The 27,199-nt window shown below is 37.2% G+C and overlaps 2 long non-coding RNA genes across 2 annotated transcripts in view; one reads left to right on the top strand and one right to left on the bottom strand.

The window, feature by feature from the left end:
• The window catches only part of LOC134758239 (uncharacterized), a 73,608-nt gene that overhangs the window by 6,689 nt on the left and 39,720 nt on the right, over positions 1-27,199 (bottom strand). Inside the window, exons 2-4 of the long non-coding RNA XR_010133207.1 lie at positions 14,472-14,554; positions 12,819-12,975; positions 4,703-5,052 (exon numbers count right to left, since the gene is read on the bottom strand). This is a non-coding gene — a long non-coding RNA (uncharacterized lncRNA). The remainder of the gene's footprint in view (positions 1-4,702; positions 5,053-12,818; positions 12,976-14,471; positions 14,555-27,199) is intronic.
• LOC115934322 (uncharacterized) overlaps positions 13,631-27,199 on the top strand; it is a 34,789-nt gene continuing 21,220 nt past the window's right edge. The window contains exon 1 of the long non-coding RNA XR_004070146.3: positions 13,631-13,984. This is a non-coding gene — a long non-coding RNA (uncharacterized lncRNA). The remainder of the gene's footprint in view (positions 13,985-27,199) is intronic.

The following is a 27,199-nucleotide window of genomic DNA, read 5'->3' as shown; positions in this document are numbered from 1 at the left end:
GCAATGAACTGCTAATCCCACATAGAGTTCAGAGGTCTAAGGGAATGAAGTTTCTTATGTCCTTATCAACAGTTATGAGTGGATATTTAGCAACTAAGCTAATCAGAAAGGGCTTACGTCATCAGAATTAATGAGGATTTAGACACTTGATTGAGTCAAGGGAAATTTTTCAAAGTTATCTGCCACGTGCTATTGATCTCTCAGCAGCTCATTAAACACCTGAAGCAAACACGGCCGTGAGCCAGCAGGGCAGTGGACGGAAGTGCTGAAGATTTACAGCTCCAGTGGATCTCATCCATCAGGTAGCTTCTTTGTCTCTTCTTGTCCAGCCCCAGCTTCGTCCCAGAACTTTTTTATTTTAACTTCTATTTTAGGTTCACGGATACATGTGCAGGTTATTTATGTAGGCAAACTTATGTCATGGGGGTTTAGTGTGTGTATTGTTTAGTCACCCACGTACTAAGCCTAGTACCCAACAGTTATTTTATCTGATACTTACCCTTCTCCCACCTTTCTCCCTCAAGTAGGCCCCTGTGTCTGTTCCCTTCTTTGTGTCCATGTGTTCTCATCATATAGCTCCCACTTATAGGTGAGACTATGTCATATTTGGTTTTCTGTTCCTGCATTAGTTAGCTAAGTATGATAGCCTCCAGCTACATCCATGTTCCTGCAGAGGACATGATCTCATTCTTTTGTATGGCTGCATAATATTCCACAGTGTATATGTACCACATATTCTTTATCCAGTCTACTGTTGATGAGCATTTAGCTTGATTTCCTGCAAGGGATAGTATATCATTCTTTTATATGTTTGCATAGTATTCCATGGCATATGTGTACCGCATTTTCTTTATCCAGTCTACCGTTTATGGACCTTTAGATTGATTCTATGTCTTTGCTGTTGTGACTAATGCTGCAATGAACATACATGTGCGTGTCTCCTTATGGAAGAATAATTTATATTTTGGGGAGTATATACCCAGTAATGGAATTTCTGGGTTGAATGGTAACTTTGTTTTTAGTTTTTTGAGAAATTGACACACTGCTTTCCACAATGGCTGAACTAATTTACACTCCCACCAACAGTGTCTAAGCATTCCCTTTTCTCTACAACCTCACCAACATCTGTTATTTTTTGACTTTTTTTTTTTTTTCAGTCTTGCTCTGTCACCCAGGCTGGAGTGCAGTGGTGCAATCTCGGCTCACTGCAGCCTCCACCTCCTAGGTTCAAGTGATTCTCCTGCCTCAGACTCCCGAGTATCTGAGACTACAGGTGCCTGCCCCTGCACCTGGCTAATTTTTGTATTTGTAGTAGAGATGGGGTTTCACCCTGTTGGCCAGGATGGTCTCGATCTCCTGACCTCATGATACACCCTCCTCAGCCTCCCAAAATGCTGAGATTACAGGCGTGAGCCATTGGGCCCAGCCTTGACTTTTTCAAACTAGCCATCCTATTGCAGACCTCTTGTCCCACTGTTTGTTGCTATTTCCTAGTCCTTTCTGTATCCTCAGAAGGTCTCTTAGTGACTGATGGAAAGTCAGGTAAATAGAAGGATGTCCAGTACAAAGGTTGAGAAACTCATGCAAAATGATGGCCTTTTTTCCTAAAGCATGTATGACCAAAAGAGAATTCTGGACGGGAGGTCAAACAGTGTATTCCATATTCTTTTCATATTCTTTTGCTAGTTCACCTATTTGCATCCCACCCCACTCCCCACCTTTGCAAGTCCAAGTTAAATCATGCCTCTTATGGAAAATCATCCACAGCCACCGTGTCTCATAGCCATATGCTAACTGCTGCTAATTGCATAATATAGGCGCATCCTTTAAGATACCAGGAAATACAAAAATAAAAAAACATTATACTTAAGCACGAATAAAAGTTAAGTGTGATCTTGAAAGTTGATGAAGAAATTAAAATTAATTTTTCTTTATAGTAGAAAGCAACTTATAGACATATCCGATCTCCTAATTAATGGCAGTTAAGTAGTACATGGAAGAAAGACAGAAGATAGATAAAAAGACAAATTCATAATTATGTTTAATAAATAACTACATTTCCATTTACAAGATCCTCTTTTTCTGGATCATTTACCAATTTACCAATTAGCCACCTACACTGCCAACAAGTTTGCTACCTAACTGAGGAGAGGAGACTAACAGGAGCCAGGCCACGACTTGAGAGATCACAGCCTACAGTAGGTGACGTCTGAACATATAATCATGACACAGCTGAGCCCAGCTCTGAGGGAGGCACTTGTTGCTTGCCAGGAATATCAGCAGAAGGGACTCTTGGAGCTAATGCCCGTGACAAGCTGAATTGTGTCTCCTTTATATCCATACATTGAAATCCTAATCCCAAGTATCTCAAACTGTGACTGTTTTCAGAGACGGGGTCTTTTAAGAGATAATTAAAATGAGGCTTTAGGGTGGGCACTAATTCAATATAACTGGTGTCTTTATAAGAAGAGACTTGGACACAGAAAGAGAAGAAAGACCACGTGAAGATGCAGGGAGAAGATTGCCATCGATAATCCAAGAAGAGGGGCCTTAAAAGAAACGAAATCTGTCGACACCTTGACTTTGAACTTTTAGCTTCCAGAATTGTGAGAAATTTCTGCTGTTTAAGCTACTCAGTCTGTGGCAGTTTGTTACAGTAAAACTAACAAACTAATACAGAGGGGAAGCGCCTGTGAAGGTAGCCTGCATATATGATACATTAGCAGGATGTGAGATTATCAAGTGAAACAAAATAGGGGGAAAGAAACTTTTCCAGAGAGAGCAGCACATGCAAAATCACAGGAAAGATAGAGGGTGCAGGTTATTCAGATGTCTCTAAGTGCATTTGACTGAAGGCCAGGATGGGTACAGGATGGCAAGATGAACCTGGGGCTCTAAGCAGAGTTCAGATCTTAGAGGGCATCAAGTGATTGCTTAACAGGAGCCACTGACTTTCTGCTCAAATGAGAAAAAGAGTTCTTTGCTATTGAGGATGACACACTGGTCAGGTTGAATTTCACCCTCTCTGCCTACCCCAGACCATTGTTACTATTCTCTGATTCATGGCGCACCACTACTCTCACCTATACTGGGGAAAGCCCCATGGAAGAACTCAAGAAGAAAGCCACCTTACAAAGGGGCATTAATTAATTGGCAGGGAGTCTGAAGGAGTGCTAGAATAGATTGATCACAACAGATTGACATAAGTCGCTTGAGGAAGTGAACAGCTGGATGGGTCTGTGTTTATTTTCCACAGTTGCAAATTTATAACAAAATTAATACAACTTATCAACAGAGATTGATGGCATTTCAGAAGCAGTGGGCAACCACATGGGTGAAACATTTTATTATGTATATATATGAACACGGCCGTTCATTAAAGCAAGTGGGCCCGGCGCGGTAGCTCACGCCTATAATCCCAGCACTTTGGGAGGCCGAGGCAGGGGTTTCAAGAGGTCAGGAGATCGAGACCATCCTGGCTAACACGGTGAAACCCCATCTCTACTAAAAATGCAAAAAAAAATCAGCCTGGCATGGTGGCAGGCACCTGTAGTCCCAGCTACTCGGGAGGCTGAGGTGGGAGAATGGCGTGAACCCAGGAGGTGGAGCCTGCAGTGAGCCGAGATCGCGCCACTGCACTCCGGCCTGGGCAACAGAGCAAGACTCCGTCTCAAAAAAAAAAAAAAAAAAAAAAAAAAAAGTAATGCTCTTACAACTATAGAACGGATGACTGGATACGTTCACAGCATTCAGCTATAGACAAATATTATTTGATATATACAACTGAGAGTTCTGTATTTCGTAAAGTAGGTTTTGTTAACAAAGAAGACTAAAGAGTCATAGATTTTGGAAGATAAAGTATTTAATAGGGATTAAATCCATGCATTCAAGAACCGTACTTTCCTAGTTCAAATTCTACTTCTACCATTTTTCAGTTCTTTAATCCTCAGAAAGTCACACAGACTCTCAGAGCTTCAGTTTTCAGTTTTTAATGTTAAAATAATTCTAAGTATACTAATAACAACAAGCATTATGGGATTTGCCAATAATTATAATTAGTGTTTTACGTATTTTGCCCCATTTAGTCCTCAGAAAAACTTTATGCTATAATAATTATCAATAGTGCAAGGCTGGTGGTTTATGCCTGTAATCTCAGCACTTTGGGAGACTGAGGCAGGCAGATCACTTGAGGTCAGGAGTTCAAGACCAGCCTGGCCAACATGGTGAAACCTCATCTCTACTAAAAGTACAAATATATATATAATATATTTATATTAGCTGGGTATGGTGGTGCACGTTTGTAATCCTGGTTACTGGGGAGGCTGAGGCAGGAGAATCGCTTGAACCAGGGAGGTGGAGGCTGCAGTGAGGCGAGATCGCACCACTGCACTCCAGCCTGAGTGAAAGACTCCATCTCGAAAAAAAAAAAAAAAAAAAAAAAGGATTATTAACTCATTTTACTGATCAGGAAATTGAAGCAGAGAGTGGTTAAATAACTTGCCCAAGGTCACTGTTATAGTAAATGACAAAGCTGAGATGCCAACCCGTGCAATTTCTCTCCAGTGTGTATATTTTCATTATATTCTACAATTCCATGTGATTATTAGCACCCTTATTATTATTGTAAATTCGTGGTATAGGCACACACTATCTGTTCATTAACCTACTTGAATTCCAGGTCTTTGCATGAATCCAATCTCACCTTACTCTGCCTTAAGCAGGTTGTCTCTTAAATGAGGTCCTTGTTCTTGCTCTCCTATCCAGGATTCTGGCTGGCACTTTTTGCCCTCAGTCTCAGTTCCTCTTCATAATACCTCCATCTGGATGCTCACTTGTAGCTGAATTTTGGTTTCTGATAAATGCTTCTCTTGCTCAGTTCTTTGGTCTTGCTTTGGGGACATCTCTGACTTGATTCAGTCCCTTCCCTTAAAGCTCCTTTTTGGGGGACCCAGCTCACCCATGACTCTGTAGCTACTTTCTCCTGATTGGGACCAGTCGACTCCTCCCAGTACAAATGTCCTTCTTCCCTCTTCTCTAATGATTTGAAACTTCCTGCTTTCAGACAAGATAAGGGAGCTTTATTTAAAAATACAGTGGGAGTGAAGGTTGAGAGCCTGGGCTTTGGAGTGGGGAGCTTTCCATTTGAACCTTGGTCCTACCATTTATCATGCACTCTGCCATGTGGACAACACTCCTCCCTCCCTCAGGGTTGCTTTAGATATTAAAAGATAACAAATGAAAAAGCTTTAGCAAAGATCATAGTATACAGTAAGTGCTTAGTGAACGTTATTTTTACTATTATAATTTTAATTGTGCTAAAAGCATTATAATTTATGTTTTCAGAAATACAGTATATAAAAGCAGCAAATAGCAAGCTATGTTTGATCACAAATTTCTGCTACTTACAACCTTTGGAACCACCTAATTTCCTCCTAAATGAGTTTCATAAGTTGGCACCTTTTAATCTCTTTAAACATGTAGCCTCCCACCTCTCCCTTTATGCTTTATACTCTAATGATGATAAATGACTTACTCTGTCTCAAAAAACACCATGTATCTTTGCTTAACATAGTGTGCCACATATTCCTAGAATCTCCACCCACTCATGTTCTCATCTAGAATGTTCCTACTAAACCTTGTAAACCCCTACAACAAGAATCTTCCTTCCAGCCTTTTCTGAGAGCCCAACACTATCTTTCCCAATCCAAGAAGAGAGTGATCTTCTGTGTGCAACCCATGTGCCTTGAAAGTTTGTCTCACAGCAGATGCATTTATCACATGTTGTTCCTTCATTCTGTAACTTTTACCAGGTCTATTTCCATGCAGAATTATCTATGGTTGGATCAGTAAGTGTGTCTAATTCAGAAGCTAGTGTTAGTATGTCCAATTGCTCACAAATGTAAGTTTTGCATTCCAATCTACCCTTATTATTAATAATGGGTATATTTTGGCTTTTATTTGCTTGAAATGTTATTTTTCAGTTAGTTTGTAATCCAGGTCATGGCAAAAGGAATGTTATTCATTTAGCTTCTCTCAAATAACTCTGATGCGTGGGCTATGCACCTTAAGAAATGAGTAAGGTGTAAAATTTTGGAAACAAGTTATGCATGGAATGATTTTGGCTTTTGGCAGAGCTGGAACAGATGCTTGTAAACTGTGCTTTTCTAAGCACAGGCCATGCTGGCTCTTTTTTTTTTTTTTCTTTTTTTTAATCTTAGTGACTTGCCACCTGCATTACACAGTGCAGCTGGTTTTTCATTGTGGAGTTGGCTTTATGAATGTGTGGCATGGTCTAGGGACTTTGAATCTTTGAATCTTTGGACTATTTTGACCATGGCAGGTTACTGCAGGTTATTGTGACACTGGCCAGAGTTCTGTGATAGCTTATATAGAAGGACACCCCAACAAATGCGAAGAGGGCTTCTGGAGTCCCAACAAATTTGTAGACTGCCTGTGGGTACAGGTCCCAGCACTGTGATCTTGACCTGTGCTTAGTTTATGTGCATGAAGAACAGGGAGCATGCAAATAGTGGTGGCCTCAGAGGCATCAGTTAAAAGGGTCAGCTGAGGCAAGAGTTTGATTAGAGACAACATATTATCACTAAAGAACTTTTAGGCCTCAGTGGTTGAGGAATATGTGCTGTGCTTAGTCTGAAAGAAAGTGAATTATGAGTGTGTTACAGGGCACAAGGGTAGTCCTAGGTTGAAACTGTTAACACCAGGCCTAGGGAAAAGGTTAAATTGGCTGCCGAATTTTAGTTATGATTCAAGTTGAGGAAGGAGATTGCAGGTCTAGAGCCAGTACCAGGGTATAAGTCTGTTCTCACACTCCTATAAAGAATATCACCGAGACTGGGTAATTTATAAAGGAAGGAGGTTTAATTGACTTACAGTTCTGCATGGCTGGGGAGGCCTCAGGAAACTTATTATCATGGCTGAAGGTGATGCAGGCACGTCTTACATGGCAGCAGGTGAGAGAGACAATTGAAGGAAGGAAGCTAAACCATCAGATCTTGTGAGAACTCACTATCACGAGAACAGCATGGGGGAAACTGCTCCTATAATCCAGTCGCCTCCCACCAGGTCCATCCCTCAATATGTGAGAATTATGGGGAATACAATTCAAGATGAGATTTGGGTGGGAACACAGCCAACCATATCAACCAGCTTTTCCATGGGGTCAAGTATCAACTAACTCACCCTCCCGCTATCAACACTATCTTGTGATAAATTAATTCTGTATCTCTTAATTACTTATAAGAGGGGAAACCCTCTCAAAGAAGGGATATTTTTATGTCTTAAAAATTTGAAAGATAAATGAAGGAGAAGCAGCCTTCGTATTTCAGAACTGAAAAATGCTTTATCATAAGAAAGTGTGGGGAACTCCATTTACTTCGTAGAATCCCCGTTCAGCAGACATGGAAGCCAGGAGCTTTTGAATGTTATGAGTGGAAAAGCAAGCAAATCCATTCTGACTTATCAGGCAGTATTTATAAGTAAATTTTATTGATAGAGTAAAAAATTCCAGAATTAATATCTTGGTGAGAAAGTTTTCCAATTGAGTTAAAATTTCAATTATTAGATTTTTAAAAAATAGCATAAACTGAATGATAAGCCAGCAAGGTCTCTGCCAAGATATCCATCTTCTTTTAGCACAATACTAAGTTTCTGCTGCTGTCTTTGGCGATACAAATGATCAGGTTGAAAATATTTTTCTCTGTGAAAACTCTTTTAGAAGCCATGATGGATTGCTCTGTTTATCCAGTTCTCAGAATAAATGCCACTGCTATGATAATCTTTTCTTTAACAGTAACTTCTTGGAATTTTTTAAATAGTGAAGAACTTCAGAGACTCAGTGTTAAACAAATACAACTTCTGAGACCATGAAGAAGAAAATACACCCCTTCCAAGGAGAAAGAGCTCAGTTTTCAAATGCTTAGAGATCACTGTCTTGTCCAATGTATTGAGAACTCTTGCAACTGACACCAAGTAGCCAAAAAATTAAATGAGTGGGGACTTTAAAATCTGTTAAATTTTAACTCACAAGTATCAGGAAAAGAAATGATTTGGACCTTAATTCTTTGGAAGCATTATATTTATACTTTAAGTTGCAAAATAATTTAATCTTTCTATTTTAATATAGGCCCAGTAATGTTATAGTATCAAAAAAATGTTATTTAAATGTGGGTCATCTCATTATTGACATTCTGTGATTCGAGTATAATTATGTTATCACTCAAGTTCAAAATGGGTCTCCTACTAGGCTATTTTGGCAAGGTTACTGAGAAAAAAAATGTGAGCCAGAAAATCAAATAGAGATTAAATTTTCAGCCTTAGTAGTTGTTTTAACCAATGTGCTCTTCTGACCCATTTTAGAGTCTACAGGGGTTGGGGAAGTTCAGCTCAGTTCATTGATAGTTCTAAAATGTATTCATTCTGAGAAGTAGTGTTAGCATTGGCTGTGGGGCCTCATCTTGGAATGGGAAGAACTGGCTTCTTTAAACTTGTGTTCTTTTCCCTGGGCAAGTAAAGCACAGTTCTAAGAGAACACAATGTGGAGGAAGGAAGGAGGAAATACTTTTCCTTTCTTATGGATTGAGATCAATTAGTGGAACACTCTGTTTCTCTCTGTCTCATTACTCATTACATCATGGAAAAGTTACTGACTAATCTTCGAGTCAATTTAATCTTAGAGTCAATTGGGAAGTAATAAACTACATTCTTGACATAATTTCTTTTTCTTTTTGGAGAGTCTGAAGCCTCTATTGCTTTTTGTCGTATGTTGCACAGTTTTCTTTCCGTGGGAGCAGAGGCTTGTAAAGGGATAGCAATACCTGCAGATGGAAGAGTAAGGCTTTCTAATTTAAAGGCAGGAGCCAATAGCAGAGGGTCTATCTGCATGAGGAATGCACTATGTCCTTCAAACTCTGCTTTCTCATTAATAAAGGTGATACCTTGCTTCCATCTAATGATAAACTAGTTTATTTTTGAGAATTGTTTCTTCTGCACCATCAAACACACAGGGTAGGGAAAATTTCAGGATCTTGTGCAGAAGGAAAAGGGCCTAAAATGAGTCAAACCTTGTTATCTGGGATGGATGTACCCACCTATAGGACAGTAAGGAGAGGGAATACAGGGTGGCTAGGATTACGTGGGGTGTGATAATTCAGGACACTCTTTCCGTCTTGAAATAACTCTGAGTCAGCATCAATTGTCTTTGTGTGCCAAGCTTAAATGAGGCAATGCTGAAAATGGGGCTGGCTTGTTCCATTTTTGTGTGTGTGTGTGTGTGTGTGGAGTGACATCACCCCAAACTGCTGTTTAGTGAGAAACGAATCCTGAATTCATTAATGCTTTTTATTCTTGCAAGCATTTCCCTATGGATCAAGTCCTGGGGAAGTTAGAGACAGTCCCCATGAGGCAGTTAATGGTGGGATAGCCTGGGACTGTACAATTTTGTGAATCATGCCAGTGAAAACATTCAAAAGTGTATCAGCCACCCTTATCAATCAAGACCTTTTTGGCTCAATTTTAAACTTACTTAGAGCAACAAGAAACTTTGTCTACCTTTGAACATGTTGAACTTCAGCTGATTGAGGTCTCCCATATTTTTCTGCTGGTCTGACCAATACAAAGACAAGCAACAGTATCACCTCTTTTGTTGTAAACGTATTTCTCTTAACCAAGCATCCCACTAAAACCTTTCTGTGTGTCACAGTACTGATGTGTTCTCTATGTGAAACAGAAGGAGCACAGAAGGAGCACTGGCGTTCTCCTGGACTGGAGTTCTAGTCTGGATAGGGATACATACGACAATATCTTTAAATTAATTTCCTGGCATCTTTAAGCCTCAGGACTCTGTTATGTAAACTGAAACATCACTGTAGCTTCATTTTGATTACAAACAGCCAGACTACCACGCTGAAGCCACCCTACCCATGCTCAAGTCCTGGTTCTTCCTCTTATTAGCTCTGAAGACCTTACCCAAGTTAAATAACTACTCTATGTCTGAATCTCCTCATCAGTATAACGGACATATCAAGTGTATTCCTGTATCATAATGTTGTTCTAATAATGTGAGTGAATAAATTTGAATTTATTAGAGTAGTGCCTGACATAATTAGTGAAACACAAGTGTTGTTATTAGTTATAACAGATAAAACCCTCAAATCTTTTGTTTGGCATATGAAGACTCTGCATTAATGAATTAATCTGTTTCTCAACATCCACTGCATATGTACTCTAGGGCAGGGGTCTTCAACCCCCTGGGCCACAGACTCATACCTATCCATGGCCTGTTAGGAACCAGGACGCAGACCAGGAGGTGAGTGGCAAGTGAGTGAGTGAAGTTTCATCTGTATTTCTGGCTGCTCCCTCTTACTCACATTATTGCCTGAGCTCCATCTTCTGTTAGATCTGCCAGCCATGACACTAGATTCTCATAGTCATAGGAGCGTGAATCCTACTGTGGACTGTGCATGTGAGGGATGTAGGTTGTGGGCTCCTCATGAGAATCTAATGCCTGATGATCTGTCATTGCTTCCCATCGGCCCCAGAGGGAACTGTCTAGTTGCAGGAAAGCAAGCTCAGGGCTTCCAATGATGCCACATTATGGTGAGTTGTGTACTTATTTCATTATGTGTTACAATGCAGTAATAATAGAAATAAAGTGCACCATAAATGTAACATGCTTGAATTATCTTGAAAACAGTCCCCCCATCCCAGTCTGTGGAAAAATTGTCTTCCATGTAACCGGTCCCTAGTACCTAAAAGGTTGGGAACCGCTGCCTTAAAGAACACAATATTTGCTAAACATCATGAGGTCGCCCATGTCTAATCCATTGTTTTATTTCTAGTATCTATCCATGCTGTCTATGTAAATATATATATATTGAGTTAGTGAATTAATCTATGCCACACTAAAATTTACCCTTGATCTCTTTGTCAGAGACATTTATATTCTGTGCCTTTATGTTCACAAATGTTATTTTCTGGGTGTTCCTCTCCCACTTCTTTCCCAATATAACTCTGACCTGTTCTTCAAGGTCTAGTTCAAATGTCATCTTTTTAATTAAGATGCTTTATCTGGAAACGGCATCATTGTTCTGAAGTGAGAAAGAAATGAGCAGAACTGTAGCAACGCTTTCCAAAATTTTGCTGGAATAGAGCCCAGCAACATGGAACAGTGGCAACAGGAAAATATGGGGTTTGTGTTCATCCTGAGGAAGGTTTGGGGGGCTTTAGCCTTGCCCCTCAAATCTCCTTTTGTCCATCCAGAAATTTTTGTTTTTGTTGCACTTATTCTTTGATAGAAAAACCTAACAAACAAACAGTTTCCTTATTGCAAGTAGAGATCATAAAAATATGTTTAGAATATTTTTCTAACTTTCATGTTTGTTCTTTAATTCACATTCTAAGTTATAATGATGTATTTCATATGCACATAGAGCAACATGACAAGTTCTCCAAATCCTGGTCCAATCCAAATGCTTACTCTTCACTCCTCCTATAAGGAAATTCTAGAAGCACCATTGCTTGAAGATGAATTGCTTGAAGATGAGGAAAAAAAAAAAAGTTAACACAGGAGAACTGGCACTATGTTTATATATGCATTAAAACAAGAAAATGTATTTGCTTTCACATTACCCCTTTGACTTAAAAGCATTAAAATCGTCGTTGTATAAGTAAATTAAAAACGGAGGCACAGAGGTTGCAACAATTAAAAATAAAATTTAAAAAATGTAACGAGTTGAGTGCAGGGCAAAATTCTGAAACCTACTCTAATTATTACAAACTTGGTCTTTTATTCATGGTATCTTAATGTTAATGGAAAGTAATCTGTATATTTTAATTCCATGGCCAAGATAATTTAGATGAAAGTGTTGCAAGTCCTCATTATTAATAACCACTTATGAATATTATGACAAGATTTAGTTTTTTTGCCCTGTAGTTATAGTGTAGTTATAGTTGAGCTTCCACATTCAAGCTGGCCTTTAATTTCTTAAACACCATTTTGGCTATGGAGAAAAATATCAGAAAATCAGAAAAAAAAAATACAGCCTTAAGGGAAAAAAGTATAATAATTATAGTATTAACTCACAAGAAAGCTTTGCACAAGAAAGCTTTGTGCTATTAATCTGGAATCTGGGCCTTTAGCCCACATATATCCTTATCATAAACACCCTTTTACACAGATGAAAAGTGCAGAAAACTGAAATCTGAAAAAGTCAATTATTCCTAAGCATTCTCCAAAAGGGAGAAAAGCCAGTGCTTTACACCAACTGGCAACTTATATGAGTCTAAAATTGAAACTTTTTCACTGTTTAAGTTCTAGAACAGTGGACCCCAATCTTTTTGGCACCAGGGACCAGTTTCATGGAAGACAATCTTTCCACAGACTTGTGGGTGCAGGAGGATGGTTTTGGGATTAAACTGTTCCACCTCAGCTCGTCAGACATTAGATTGTCATAAGGAGTGTGCAGCTTCTGTCCCTCACATGCACAGTACACAGTGGGGTTCACACTCCTATGAGAATCTAGTGCCCTGCTGCCATTGATGTGATGGGAGGCGGAGCTCAGGTGGTAATGCTCTGCCTGCCTGCCGCTTACCTCCTGTGCAGCCCAGTTCCTAACAGACCATAGATCCATATCAGTCCGTGGCTCAGGGGTTGGGGACTCCTGATCTAGAAGGTATTAGCATGATAATATCCTTTTGAATTCATTCATATACCGAAAGCATATTATATGGCAGCTACTGTTTCAAATACATGGCATAGGATCCCCCACATCCATGTCTTTTCTATATGATTCTAAACTCACTGAACAGACTTTTTGGCAGAGTGGTGGAGGCCTGATCATCTGACTCCAAGGACTTCCCAAAGTGGGCACAAGGACACGGAATCAAGCCCTTTTCCAACAGTGGCAGCTACAGGGCAAGTGACTCAAGGGATGGCAGTCTTCATGTATCCCAGCTTTTCTGGAAAGGGAGAGCATAAAATGGACATTCAAAGTCAGCAAATACAAGAAATATGAAGACAACTCTGGTAGTTATTAAAGTACTGGGATCCTTCCAGTTTTTTTTCTTTTTAAATATTTCAATTTGTGTTTATGCCTCTTTCAAAACATGCCTTATTTATTTTATGCAAGAGTCTGGTAGTAGGAAAGAAAAAGCACTGTATCTTGTAGTAAGTGCAATAACAGAGAAAAATCTAGGGCACTGTGGGAGTTTAGAAAATAATTCTCTACACCAGCATTGAGGAAAACAATATTTACTAGAGAGGTGTGCTAAGTTATTATTTTTGTTTTGTTTCTATGTGTATTTATTTGTTTCAACATTTTGTAGAGAAAATCTGGAGTTGTGGGTGGCAAAGTATACAAGATAGGCATGCTAAGGGCTTTAGGAAGAAGAGGAAATTATCAAGATAAGCCAGAGTCAAGAAAATATGAAACACAAGAAAATTCATAGTGATTGACAATGGTTAGAGCAGAGGCTCATGTTGAAGAGTAAGAGGAAATAAGCCTTTAAGACACTGTATCTGAGTTCTTAGTTGTAAGCACTGTAGATAAGTATGTGCTGGATCAAGCAAAATGGCTCACTTCCTTGAAATATGGGGGAATAAATCTGTGTAAGGATGGCTGGTCCAGCTGGTTTCCTGCCAATTCTTGGATGGGTCATCCTAGTCCAGAGTATCATGGAAAATTGTCCACACAGCTTGAGTGAGTGATTTAAGGGTTTACACATGTCTCAACTCAGAAATCCAAGCTCTCCCCAGGACTGTTCTAACGGCAGTTCTAAAAGCCTCTTGCTTTGGAGGCCAGGTAGATGTGAAGCTTGGCAGTGCATGGACATATACTTAACCATACAGAGAATATCAGCCCAGCCTGTAGCAGGTAAACAAGAGCCCAGCACAGAAGAAAAGGCAGAGCTACAAGAAGACAGTGCCACATTATTTTCGTTGGAATCTATGTACGCATCTATGCCTGAGGTAAGATCCACCTCATCCTTCTGAAATACCATATTTTGATCAATTTGGCTCCATGGGACTTCTGTTACTTGCAATGTAAAACTATACCAATTATACTCTGAAGCTAGAAAGTGTTTCTCCTATTGGATAAATGCAATTCATGTTATAAAATTGATTTAAGAGCTAGGAGACAACACAGATAACATGTGCACCTGCTTACGTTGTGTCGTAGATGAGAAAATTGAGAAATAAAGCAGGTAAGTAGCTTTCCCCATACAAGTTGAATTGGTGTCAGAGAAATCCCTTCATTAGCAATTCGTAGGTATTCTATTTCACAAGTGTATACATGTGCCATTAACTATGCATGATTGCATATGTACATATATATGCACACATGCAAGTATATAAAAGGCAAAATTGTGTACTGTATATGTTTGTTATATAGTATGTTCAGACACACATATATAAAACCTAATGTAATTAGTACTATCTATCGACAATGACTTACTTGACTTCAGAGCGGTTACTTTGCACAGTGAGAACAGAGTAAATCTATGTGGACTTTGGAATCACTAGGTATAGCTCATTGGCCTGAAATGACACCAGGGCAGAGAGGGGCTTATTTCAGGGTAGAAGATCCAAATATATCATTTTATCTATTGCTCGTTTCAATAATTTAAAATATATCATTTTATCTATTGCTCGTTTCAATAATTTAAATGGTGTTATTTCTTTGTTTCTTTAGGTATGTTTCCATTTTACTTTTAGGATGACACACCAAGGTCTAGGCAATTGCTTAAGCTCGTTACTCAGGATGCCGTATCACTGCTGGCTAGAATATTTCTTTGGCAAGTGTTGTTACCATGTCCACCAACTTTATATAGCATACTTCGTTCAGATTTGGAAGCACTGTTTTTTTTTCCTCATTTAAGCGGCTTATGATTATTATGATTAGGGAGGCTGACAAGAATTTAACATGAGTAAGCCTCTGGCAGTGAGAACAGAACTTCTTAATGCTCAGCAGTTAGCACCAAAGACATCAGCACTTGACAATGGAATTAAACTGTCCTTTGACAACAAGAGTTTATGATGACAATCTAATTGTTCTTTCTCCCAAAAATATAGAAAACTGTCCTGTCCTAGCTGCACAAGGAAGGAATAAAGAATATAAAAATCTTATTATGCTTCATGCCCGTTAGAAAACATTTTTAAAAATTAAAAAATTAAAAATGAAGCTCAAGTAAACACTCCAAATCTAACTGAAAAATATTTAGAGAGGTTGAATTTTTCAAAAGCTATAGAGACTTGATCGTATAGTAGAGGAAAGAACAATAATTTTAGAATGAAATAGTCCTAGAATAAAAAACAATAATAAATCCTGGTTTTATGATGTTTTTACAATTTATCAACATAATTTTCTAAGCATCAGTCACACCTCACATGTCTTAGAGTAGGATTCAAAATTTTGAGGCGTAGCAATTATATCATAAAAACATACAATATCAGAGAAACATATGTATTGAAAATGCATGGAGGTAAGGAAAGAGGGGATGTTACCAAGTTGGTCAGTATTTGGTGTCAAGCTCAACGTATAACTCAAAAGCATTCTCAGGCTCTTCCAGATGCATGTGACAACCTCTTAGAATTGAAAGATGGTTTAGGCATCATCTACTATAGTGTTTCTACAAAATCCATGTCTAATGTGTATTATTGCTGGGCAGCGACAGATCCAATTCAATAATTTTATCTTCTATGTGAAGAAACAAAAAAATGGTAAAATACATTGTTCAAGGTCACATGAAGTTTTTTGTCAGAACTGGTTTTAAATTAGGTCACTCTCCAATCTAAAGCAATTTTTCCTTTTTTTTTTTTTTGTCTGAAGCAACATCTTCCCAATTAATCACTCTCTCTGTTCTTCTTGGACTCCACATAGTATTCTAAAGAGCAAGAATGGCTCATCTATTTAATAGAGGACCCAGTCGAGTGCCAATCATAGAGTAAAACATAAAGTGACTATTGTAGGTTGAAATGTTTCCCTAGAAAGCCCTATGTTGAAGGCCCCTAATACTTCAAAATGTGCCTTTATTAGGAAGTAAGGTCATTGAAGATAAATTAGGTAGGTTAAGAAGAGGCTATTCTAGAGTACAATGGGACCCTAATCTACTGTGACTGGTATTCTCATGTAAAAAGGAAATTTGGACATGAAGGTACACACACATACACACAGAACACCATATGAAGATAAAGGCAGAAATAAGAATGATGCTTCAGAAATAAGAATGATGCTTCTAAACAACCAGGAATACCTAAGATGGTTAGACAATTACCAAAAACTATGCAACGGCCAGGGAATGGAATGTTATTCTGCCATAAAAAAGCAGAACATTATAGAATATGTGACCACACGAAGAACCTTGAGGGAATCAAGCTAACTGAAATAATATAGTCACAGAATAAGTGCTGTATGATCTCACTTACAAGTGGAATATAACAAAATCAAATTCATACAGGCAGATAGTAGAATGGTGGTTACCAGCCACGGATGGGGAGCAGGGGAAATGAGGAGTTGTAGGTCTGAGGATACAAACTTGCACTTATGTAGGGTGAATAAGTCTAGAGGTCTAAAGCATAGCAGAAGAATTATAGTTAATAATATTGTATTGCATATTAGAAATTTACTAACAGTAGATTTCAGACACTTATATCACACATACACACAAAAAGAGTAACTATGTAAACAGATGGATACGTTAGTATGATTCACTGTGGTAATCATTTCAGTATGTATATGGATATTAAAACATATACAGCTGAAACATATACAACTAAACAGCAGCATAACACAAGAAAAATAAGCATAGTTATATCTATCTATCTATCTGTATATTTTTTATACAAAGACGCCATTGGGCATGAAACCACATAGAAATCATGACAGTAAGAGCACAATACACATAGATTAGTTGACTCTAGTTTTGTCATCTCTAAATTTGTATAATAAAATTTTAGTTTCAAATTTGGTTAAAAAAAAGTACACATGCAACATGCTTGACAGTAGGAGAGTTATCAGAAATGGCTAGCCTCTCAAATTCTGTCAATTTTGAAATGGAAAGGTGGTTCTGATCTTATTTGTGTGAATCCGGAAGCATCAGAATACTTCACATTCAATTTTTTTAGTTAGTTACTCCCAATTTGATAAAATGAGTTCATAGCATTTTGGGGAATGAGCTTACAGCCTTGACAACAGAGCGTCCAGGGAGAAATGCCCTCTAGTGGACGTTTTATCCCTACTCGGAGAATACCTGGGAGGATCTCTTAAGTGTCTCATTTTTTTCTCTAACACATTTTACAAGTTAAAAAATACATATATTTTCAGAACAGTCATTAATACATTAATTTACTTCTTGAAATTTACTATCTTCAGATAGATTAGATAGTGTTTTGATGAAATTATCTAAAACAAATTCTGGTAAAATACAGACTAGTAACTCATACATCTGGATTTTATCGCTGATTCTAAGGGTGACCTTCGGCAAAACCTGTTTTCTTCATATTTTTTTCCCCTACCTGAAACATGAGAGCTCAAAATACCTGACATCAAGTAATCTAGCTGGAGAAATATCAACTTTGTGTCTAATCATATTACACTTGATTGTAAAGAGAAAATAAGAAGTCCCTTCTGTAATATTTACCTAGGTATATCATATACATGTAGTTTCAATAAGCAGAATAAATGTTGGATATATTAAATAGTCTAATGCAAAAATCCTGATTTGAAAGCAAGACTCCTTTTGTATATAATGTCATGTTTTATATTTCAGGGGAAAAAGAGTAAAGATTTGAGAATCAAATTTTACCCTGGGGAGTCCCTGATATTTTTCCACTTCAGAAGATTAATCTTGAAAAACTTAGGGAAAGAAAAAAATGTGTAAAGATGGCTTTAAAAAGGAAAAGGTAGAAAAATATAAATGTAGCAAAATAAGAATTTAGCTACAAGGACTGGCCTACAATTTGTTATTCAGAGTGCAAAAGAAGATATTTATGAGTTTAGAATATATTCCATATTTATAACATTTGTATATTTGTTATTTTATTCTTATTTCTATTTTGATTTACTTTTATCTTATATATAATATATGCTACCTATATATAACTTAGAAGAGTGAAAAAATATATAATAAAATATTATAATAAAATATTCTGGGATGCATGCTTTAAATCTGATAAACATGATCATTGAGTCTTTCAAGCCCAGAAATAAATTTATGCATTATACATACAGTCAATTGATCACCAATAAGGATGCCAAAAACACAAAATAGTGAAAGGAGAACATTTTCAACAAATTGTTTTGGAAAAACTAGGTACCCCCATACAAGAGAATGGAATTGGGCCCTTCATATACACAAAAATCTACTTAAAATGGATTAAAGACAAACATAAGACCTTAAATTATAAAACTACTGAAAAAACAATAGGGAAAAAACTATACGACATTGGTCTGGGCAATGCTTTTTTGGAATTGACCCCAAAAGCTCAGCCAACAAAAAACAAAAATAGACAAATGGAAATTCATCAAACTAAAAAGCTTCTGCACAGCAAAGTAAATAATAGAGTTAAGAAGCAATCTATAGAATAGAAAAAAAAATTTGTAAGCCATACATATGATAAGGGATTAGTATCCAAAATATATTAGAAATTCAGAGAACTCAATAGCAACAAAACAACCTGATAAAAAAAAAAACTAGACAGAGGATCTAAATAGGTATTTCTCAAAAGAAGACATAAAAATGGCAAATGATCACGTAAAAAATTTCTAAACATCACTAATTAGGCAAATGCGAAGTGAAAGCACAATGAGATATTACTTCACACCCATCAGGATGGCTATTATATATACATAAAAAGACAATGTATTGGTGAGGATGTGAAAAGAATTTAAACATTTTAATACTATTGGTGAGAATGCTGACTGGTAGAGCCACTTTGGAGAACAGTATGAAGGTTTCTCCAAATATTAAAAATAAAACTATCTTATGGTCCAGCAATTCCTTTTCTGTGTCTTTGTTTATATATACACACACACATTCAATAAATGATTGAAATAAGAATCTCAAAGAGCTATTAGACTGCCCATGTTCATTGCAGCACTATTTACAACAGTCAAGATATAGAAATATTACCCAGTCATTAAAAAGAAATGAATTATACATTTGTTACAGCATGAATTGATCTGGAAGACACCATTCTAAATGAAATAGCCAGTCTTAGAAAGGCAAATACTGTACGATTCTACTTATATAAGGTATCCACAATTTTCAGACTCAGAGAATCAGAGAAGAGAGTGGTAGTTGCCAGGGTCTGGGTTAGGGGAAGGAGGAGTTGTTATTCAAAGGTGTAAAGTTTCAATTATGCAAAATGAATAAGTCGTGCAGATTTTCGGTATAACATAGTGCCTGTAGTTAACAGTACTGTATTGAGTACTTAAAAATTTGTTAAAAGAGTAGACCAGACGTTAAGCATTCTTACCCCCCCACCCCCAAACTCACACACAAAAGAGACATAAGAAAATTTTTGGTGGTGATGAATGCACTTGTACCTTGATTATACGGATAATATCACAGATGCATGTGCATGTCCAAACTCACCAAAGTGTATAGATTAAATATGTGCAAAGTGTTTTGTTTGTTTCTTATCGATTATACCTCAATAAAGATAAAGAAAGAATGGAACGGAAAGGGAGGTGAGGGGAGGAAACAGAAGGGAAAGGTGGAAAGAAGGAAGGAAAAGGAAATCATGATGGTAGCATTATCTGCAGGGGAGAGTTACCAGACTTTCAGAAGACAAGTAAGGTCTTCTCACTTGGAGATTTCTGAGAAAAAAAAAATTAGGAAATAAGTTTTAAGGAAATGTTAAGCAGAGTTGCACACTAATGTTACAGTTCAGTGAAACTGACAGCAAATCGTCAGACATACAGTCATTTCCACAATACGCAGACTAAGATTTTTATCTGAATATTTTCTGCTTTCAGTTTATATTTTACTTGATTATCTGCAACTCCGAATTTATCTAATGGTATTTTAATCCTAATTCAACATTCTGTAGTGTAACAACAACAGATTGTGGCTCAGAAATAATAAAATCCTATAAAACAAGTATGGTAAAAAGGTACCCTTTATGCCTAATGGGTCATTGTAATGTAAGCCCAAGTAGACAGATTTAACAGGTGTTGTTTGATTGGCAATAGTCTTGTTCCCCACCCCTTTCCCTTGACAGCGAGTGAGACTTTTTCTAGCTGCATTGGTCTACATGCAGCATACTGGCTAAATTTTAGGGAAAAGTGTCCCTTCCTAGAAAAGGGAGCACAATTTGACCTCCATGTGATATATCACCCATGATAAATATGTATGTGTGCATATGCATATATATATAATATATATATATTTCTTGCTTAGACACATCTTATCAGACAATGTCAAATAATCATGAGCCCTTTGATAAAATATTAAAATGTTAATCTTTAAAACTTTTATGGAAAATATGAAGGAAAGGGAGAGGAAATAAACAACAGTATTCATTAACGTTTAGTTGTGCGTTTGTCCTTAATATTTTCTTTGGGGTATGTTTACAATTTGAAATTTCATGTTCCATGGACAAACTTTAACCACATCTGGCATGTGTGTCTTCCAAATGAAAAGCAGTAGATGTTTGTTTCTTTTCTATCACACTAGAAGACACGAGATATCTGGAGATGAAATATCATTATGATTGTCTCTGAAAGCTAAATACATATCCAAAAATGTTGATTGTAAAAAGCATTTGGGTGGCCAATGTTCCAATAACTTGATTAGTTTGGGAATGCAAGCTAATGCTTATGAGCACTGTAAAATTAAATTCTAAATAGGTGTATTGTTAATTCTTATGATACTATCACTACCAGTTTCCCTATGTGTACTGTTGTGGTGAGAAAATATAAGATTTTTCTTAAAAAAGAATGTTCAGAGACTCTATTAGGTTAAATTAAACATTGCTATAGAAAAACTGATGTTAAGTTCATTGATTTTTATTTCATGACAGAAATGATGTCAAGGTCCCATTTCAAGGCCCTCATACTTGCTGTTACAACTGTCTGGAATGTTCTCATTCCCAAAAACATCTAACTCTTTCCTTTGGCCCTCCAAGTCTCTTCAAATGTTACCTTTCTCATAAGTCTTCCCTGTGTACCTTTCCTAAATGTACTACCTCGTACCCCGATATTACATGTGTCCTACTATTCTATGTTATCATTTATCACTACCTACCAACCTATTATCTATCTTGCTTGTTTACTATGCTAATGATAGGTTGTGTTCTGTCTGCCTCCTCCACAAGGAAGAAAGCTCATGAAAGAGAGACATTTGTTTATTGTGTTCACTGTTATATCTCCACGTTCTAGACTAAGGCCTGGCATATAATTGGGGCTTAATAAATGCTTTTTGAATAGTACATATAATTTTATTTATTTCTCACAACCAAGAAAAGTAGATATTATCTGTGCCCTTAGCTAAATAAACAGAGGACCCAAAGATAGTAAATAACTTCCTCCAAACCTCAGAACAAGGAATAGTCTTTCTCTGAGAGATTAAATATGTAAAAGGAGAGTGAGGAAGCTGGATGACACAGCTGAGGTGGGCTAGGAAGGGCGGTCAGACCTGTTATGTGGTTGCTCAAGGAGTCAGGGAGATGTCAATGGAGAGAAAGCAGGAAAATGAATTTTAGATCTTAGCAGAGATGGACAGAATTACAATGCATCATCTATGGACAGAGGGAGTTCCTGGAAGATGGAGATGTTCAAGGACGATGTGAATAATCAGAATTCAGGGCTGTTGCAGTGATGATTATATTCTGAGAAGGAACATGGATCAGATGTTTTTTAAGGACCCTGCACGATTTCCAAATATAAATTTTTAATAACACTTGGCTGCCAATGACGCCAATTACTAAGCTTCTCTGGAAAAAGAAAGGCTGGGATTTCCAATAGAAGTAACAAAAAAATCACGTTGTTCTATTTTGAAAAACTAAATTATAGCTCCAAGGAGAAAGCTTGGGGATGATGGAAATAGCCTTCACAGAGCAACTACTGTACCAAACGCTGTGCAAGTCACTCCACTCACATTTTCTATTTTTCTGCATATCACCATTTCAAATGAGGATCCTAAGATTAGAAGTCAAATGACCTGCTCAAGGTGAACACAGTGAGAAAAGTGCAGATGTAAGACCCAAGGAACCTTTCGACTCACTCCCAGCTCTGTATTTTGCCAACTATGTTCTAGCTAGATTTGTTAAAAATAGGAAATAAATTAGTTCAAAAATACAGATAAATGAACAGAGAACAACTTAAGAGTACTTTTGTGGCTCAGATAAAGAAATCTGAAACTTAGTAAATTAGCTTTACTTATCTTAGAAAAACAATTTAAAAGTATTTAAAACCACTTGTGATGATGAGTTCTGAACTTGTACTAAGCAGCATTGAAACAACCATGCAGCAGTCAACCTGCATTGGCCATTTTTTTCCATGTTAGAAGTTGAAAAATGGTTATATGTTTCAGAATAAAACATTCCAGTATATTCATAACTTACTGCATATTTTTAAAAGATAGATAACTTGGTTGATTGATTCATTTGTTTATTACTCATAATTTTGTTTTAATATATCACCATGTTTTATACAGCTTTATGTTTGTCTTTTGAATTTTTTAATCATAGAAGAAGAAATGAGTCTATGAACTGTAGAAATTAGAAAAAAAAATTCCTAATTTACTATTCTTAAAATCTTTGCTCTCCAGGAATAAACTGTGTTTATCAAGCAACTTGGCATGGATTTATTAGTCAGCTAATAATGCAACAACAACAAACGGTTATATAGTATTTGTTCCATGGCTACGCTTTCCTATGTAATTAATTTAATCTTCACTTCAAATACAACATGCTATTGTATTTCCACTTAATAACAGTGGAAACTGTGGCAGAGATGTTAAGCAATGTGCTCAAGGATACACAACTAGTGTTACATTTAGCACTGGACTAGAAATTTGGGGGAATTAAAAAACTATGTTTTAGATGTATCACCCATCCTTAAAAAATAAAAAAATCTGAACTATTTGATTATTGAGTCAATTAATACATAGGTGAATGAAAGGATCAATAAATTACATAATAAAAAGCCAAAGAACAATGTATATTATATGATCAAATGCTATCTTTGTGGTTATTAAATTGATTTTTTTTGGAAATCTACAGACAAAGGAATACAGAGTAGAATTGGTGTTTAAGGGAAATGAAGTAATATCGAGCTTTAGAAAAGCAGAAGTAATCTAATTAATTTAACAAATACTTATTATTCACATCATGCTGGAGAGTCATTGGACTACATTTTACAGCTATAGAAACATGTGTGGTATGTCCTCAACATCTTTCTAGTGGGAGAGAAAGATTGTAAACAAATAATTGCAAGAAGGTTTGGTTTAGGCGATGGTAGAATACCAATAAGATGTAGAAGTCTTACAGAAGAGAAAGGCAAGGTTGAGTGTTTTTTTAAATGTTGATAGAAAATGCATATGGATAACATCTGTAATTAAATTCAAATTACCATTCATGGCAAAGAGTTCTTGTGCCAGTGTCCCCGTGCTTTAAATTTGCTTGAACTCATTTTTTAAACTTCAGTGAATGTTACAACTGAATGTTGTATACACCCCATAAATAGGAAATGGACCTTAGATTAGTTTTGTTTTTTGTGAAGCCAAATGGTGTCTCTGTCATTAGAGTAAATTAGTGCTCTAAGATTATTTATTTAACTAGAAAAATATGCAGATGCCAAAATTTCACATGAACATTATCAACAAAAACTGCTGAGCTAATTTCACATTTCAGAGAATCTATCTATACCAATGGCACCAGAAGGACTATTTTATTAAGATAATCATCTTTTGTAACTGAATTTCCCTTGCAGATCTGTTTTTATATATTTGTATATTATTCATCTTTTAAGAAAGTAGGAGATTACTGAGATTTAGCATTTTAAGCGGTGATGTGTCTAGGGGACTCAGAACAAATGTCAAGAGTGACACCAGTCTAAGAGCACAATTACTTGCTTAATGACTCATAATTTGTGTCCAGCAATACATGCTGTGATGGATGGAAGTGTTAAATACTTATACTGAAGATTTCAGATGATACCACCACAACAAAGGCCATTTAGATAAGTCCAGGAATCAAAGGACTTTTACTGGTCATCAAAAATTGAAATGGCAGTTGATGAAGATTCAAAAAGTGCAAAAATTAAAATAAAAAAACCTTCAAAGATTATCAGACAATATAGCATCCAGGAATGGAATTAGAGTGGCATAGAAAATAATTATCATGTCAAGTTCTATTGTGGGATTACATTTCTGTTATTAAACCAATTTGGTCCTTCTTTGAATCCATAATGCTCACTTTGAAATCAATTATGTAGTTTTAAGGGAGGTGGAAATGAAGAAAGAGAATGACATTTTTTAGTTACAACGAAATTTCAACAAAATTCTATGCTTCTGACAATGCGATGAGTTAAATGTGAACACTCTCCTCAAGAGAAAGAACACATTTGAGTACATCTTTATTGGATACACATAGAGTATGCACAATATTATCTTACAACTTGTGTATCCTTCTTATATATGCTAATATATTGTATGTATGTGGACCATTTATGAGTGAAACCAAACAATGAGTATTTACTGGGGAGCAAGTTCATAAAGTGGACCTTTTCTGTCCAGATTCACTGAATTCCTCCTTTGCATGCAAAACAGCCCATAATCAGGTGCCAGAATAGTTAACTGAGAGTCTACCTATCAAGAGTGCAGAACCAACTAGAAATTGTATTTCAAATCAAAAGGATATTGCTAATTGTCATATTGCTAACTATGTGCACTTTTTCAATATGAATACTTAAGCCTCATTTTCCTTCTTTCTTTTTTTTTGAGATGGATTCTCCCTCTGTCACCTAGGCTGGAGTGCAGTGGCTCAATCTCTGCTCACTGAAACCTCTGCCTCCTGGGTTCAAGTGATTCTACTGCCTCAGCCTCCCAAGTAGCTGGGATTACAGGTGCGCACCACCATGCCCAGCTATATTTTTTTATTATTTTTAGTAGAGATGGGGTTTCAGCATGTTGGTCAGGCCAGTCTCAAACTCCTGACCTCATGATCCACCCTCCTCAAACTCCCAAAGTGCTGGGATTACAGGTGTAAGCCACTGTGCCTGGCCTCATTTTCTCTGGTGATAGCCTGAATAGCTATCTAGGATAGTTGGGATATAGCTAACTTACCCCATTTTGGAAAGAGCTCTTCAATAATCTAGTTGGTGGCTTTCCTCAATTTACTTAATTTTGCTGCTTTCAGCATCATATTGTTAAAAATAGAGTTTCAGAAGACCCACGTTTCAAAGTGATACCTAGTTCACTAATTAGCACAAAGTCCCTTTCCAGCTGTTCCTTTTCTGTTTTTGCTGAATCTAATACCAAAGCCCTTACAACTCACAGCCAGTGTAAGAAGCCATCAGTTTCTAAGAGAGAGTGATCCAAAGATTCCCTGAAATGAATACAGAGCAATAAAAATGAACACAAGTATGGGATTCCAAATAGGGCTTTGCTTATTGGCCCTTCTAAAGGGACTGTAGTTTATTTACAGCTAACTAAGGCCTTGGAAAAACAAGTGGACTCAATCTCTGCTCACTGAATCCTCAGCATACTATCTATGTAGCCTCTCCATTCTATATAGGGTAAAAGGTAAAGCGCTTTTACCCTCCACTTTGTAAAGTGCCCTTCATAAACAGGACATGTCCAGTAGAAACATCCTATGGAAACATGTCCTATAGAAACATCTTTGTTTACTTGTTCCTCACAGAGATTAAAAGGAAGGGAATCAATATACCTTCATTCTAGTTTATCAAAACTAAACATGCACTAAATTGTACCTTTAGGAAACAGGAGTCTTAGACTAACCCAAATTTTCCTTTGACATGTTTCTTCAAACATGCAGACCTTTTCCAGAGAGTGAAATGGCAGCCTATTTGGATAATAATAGAATCATTACAGGCCAATATTTATAATGTGCCTGCACTTTACAAAAGAACTTTTGAATGATCAGGGAAAGCAACGGAATGCATTGTCAAACTGGGCACTAAAAAATAAAAAATGTTTAACAGTAACTCAAAAGCCAAAGTGTTCTCATGTCTAAAGATGGATTTCCCTGTCAACTCAGTACCCTGGGCCCCTTAAGCAGTAGCAGTAAGTACAATTTATTAATCAATTGAAGGGTGAGAAAGGCCATTGCTAACAATGTATCTTAAAGGATAAGGTATATTCATTTAGCTTCAAGTAAATTCTAATGTCTTTACATGTTATAATTCAACTTATGGAATCTTTATTGGTACCTCTACAAAGAAAGAATCAAGTAAAAAATGTAGAAAGATATTCTCATGTTTCAAAGAATAAGAACAGCACTGTGTATGATTATCTGGGTATACGTAATACTGATAAATGAATTTTTAATGGTCAAATTTGCAGTATAATCTATGTATGTGTGTATATTTCCACTTAAATATTTATGATTTTTGAGTGGAGAATCAAAGTGTATTAAAACTCATTAAGAGGCTACTCTAAGGGGGGAGGAGCCAAGATGGCCGAATAGGAACAGCTCCGGTCTACACCTCCCAGCATGAGCGACGCAGAAGACGGGTGATTCCTGCATTTCCATCTGAGGTACTGGGTTCATCTCACTAGGGAGTGCAAGACAGTGGGCGCAGGTCAGTGGGTGCACGCACCGTGCGTGAGCTGAAGCAGGGCGAGGCATTGCCTCACTCGGGAAGTGCAAGGGTTCAGGGAGTTCCCTTTCCTAGTCAAAGAAAGGGGTGACAGACGGCACCTGGAAAGTCGGGTCACTCCCACCCGAATACTGCACTTTTCCGACAGGCTTAAAAAACGGCACACCAGGAGATTATATCCCGCACCTGGCTCACAGGGTCCTGCACCCATGGAGTCTCACTGATTGCTAGCACAGCAGTCTGAGATCAAACTGCAAGGCGGCAGCGAGGCTGGGAGAGAGGCGCCCACCATTGCCCAGGCTTGCTTAGGTAAACAAAGCAGCCAGGAAGCTCCAACTCGGTGGAACCCACCACAGCTCAAGGAGGCCTGCCTGCCTCTGTAGGCTCTACCTCTGGGG

This window comes from Gorilla gorilla, chromosome 3 (genome assembly GCF_029281585.2).
Source record: "Gorilla gorilla gorilla isolate KB3781 chromosome 3, NHGRI_mGorGor1-v2.1_pri, whole genome shotgun sequence".
NCBI lineage: Eukaryota > Metazoa > Chordata > Mammalia > Primates > Hominidae > Gorilla > Gorilla gorilla.
This window is presented reverse-complemented; position numbering and strand designations above follow the sequence as displayed.